This window comes from Otolemur garnettii, unplaced genomic scaffold, assembly GCF_000181295.1.
Source record: "Otolemur garnettii isolate 467f Iridium unplaced genomic scaffold, OtoGar3 scaffold00218, whole genome shotgun sequence".
Taxonomy (NCBI): Eukaryota; Metazoa; Chordata; class Mammalia; order Primates; family Galagidae; genus Otolemur; species Otolemur garnettii.
The window spans coordinates 603,527-605,183 of record NW_003852613.1 but is presented as its reverse complement, the minus strand read 5'-3'; the positions used below and the strand labels follow the sequence as shown (position 1 = coordinate 605,183).

Here is a 1,657-nt window from a genome sequence, read left to right as displayed (position 1 = left end):
AAAAAAAAAAAAAAAAAAAGTGATATACCAGAGGATTCAAGCACAGTGTGGTGAGGTTGGGAAGAAGTACACAGCACCTATACACGGAAGGTTCTGGAGGGTCAAAGGACCCTTGCTTCCATCTTAGGGGGGTGAGTCTTTTCACTTAATGCAGCATCTTTCTGTCATCCTTAAAAAGAATGTGTTACTTACAGGTAAATAAATACCTGTCACCAACTTAAAAAATAAAACCCCTCTGGCAGATCTTGCCACTGTGCTCTCTATAGGACCCTTGTTTGCTCTGCCCCACCTGGCACTCTAATCAAAGGTGTTCCTCGCAGAGGACAGAGGTGCACCAGTGCTGGAGGGACCTGAGCCCAGAGTTTGCTGACTACAGAGACTGGGGGGCTACACTTTCTCTTCTAAAAGATGTCCTGCAATTAGACAGTTACTCAAAATAACAGAAAACCCTTGGCAAATGGCCACTTTTAAAAGTGCTGTCCCTGGCGGCGCCTGTGGCTCAAAGGAGTAGGGTGCCAGCCCTATATGCCAGAGGTGGCGGGTTCAAACCCAGCCCCGGCCAAAAACTGCAAAAGAAAAAGTGCTGTCCCTTGGCTGGGCACAGTGGCTATCACCTATAATCTCAGCACTTGGGATGCTGAAGCAGGTGGATTGCCCTGATCTCACAGGTTCGAGACCAGCCCGAGCCAAAGCAAGACCTCATCTCTACTAACAATAGAAAAACTGAGCCCAAGAGTTGGAGGTTGCTGTGAGCTATGACACCATGGCATTCTACCTAGGGGTGACAGCTTGAGACTTTGTCTCAAAACAAACAAAAACACAAAAAAAGAGGGAAACCTCCCTTCTAAAAATAGCCAGGTGTTGTAGCAGGTGCCTGTATTCTCAGCTACTGGGGAGGCTGAGGCAAGAGAATTGCTTGAGCCAAAGAGTTGCTGTGAGCTGTGACACCACAGCACTCTACCGAGGGTGACAAAGTGAGATCTGTCTCAAAAAAAAAAAAAAGTGCTGTCCCTTGTCTGTGTACACGACATTTTATTTATGGAAATACTATTCAGGCTTAAAATAATAAGAAAAGGCAATTCTGCAATAGGGGACAACATGGATAGACACTGAAGACGTGGCGCTCAGTGAGGGGAGGCCGACACAGATGCACACTGCACGGCTCCACTCAGGTGAAGTATCCAGAGACTCAAAGACTGGAATGGTGGTTATGGGACTGAGGGGGAACGGGGGCTTGTTCATCAGCAGACGTGAAGTTCCAGGTGAGTAGAAGGAGGGATTCCTGGAGACCTGCAGTAGTGTCCTGGGGGCCACGGCATGTTGTGCTGAACATGAGCTAGCAGGCTCAGTCTCACGTGGAGTGTTCTTACCACAATTAAAAAGAGGTACTGTTTCACCAGAAGGGAACTAAGGGTTAAAAATGGGGGGTATGGCTTGGTGCCTGTGGCTCAAGCGGCTAAGGCGCAAGCCACATACACCTAAGGTGGCGGGTTCGAATCCAGCCCGGGCCGCCAAATAACAATGACGGCTGCAACCAAAAAATCGTCAGACATTGTGGCAGGCGTCTGTGGTCCCAGCTACTCAGGAGGCTGAGGCAGGAGACTCACTTGAGCCCAGGAGTTGGAGATTGCTGTGAGCTGTGATGCCACAGCACTCT

General features: G+C 49.0%; 1 protein-coding gene across 2 annotated transcripts in view; it reads left to right on the top strand.

Moving 5' to 3' along the window:
* YPEL1 (yippee like 1) overlaps positions 1 to 1,657 on the top strand; it is a 26,838-nt gene that overhangs the window by 9,341 nt on the left and 15,840 nt on the right. The window contains exon 2 of one of the 2 annotated variants that reach the window (XM_003801689.3): positions 1,091 to 1,172. The exons of the other annotated variant lie outside the window; for it this stretch is intronic. The gene's annotated coding sequence lies outside the window, so the exon portion shown is untranslated. The remainder of the gene's footprint in view (positions 1 to 1,090; positions 1,173 to 1,657) is intronic. 2 annotated transcript variants of the gene reach the window in all.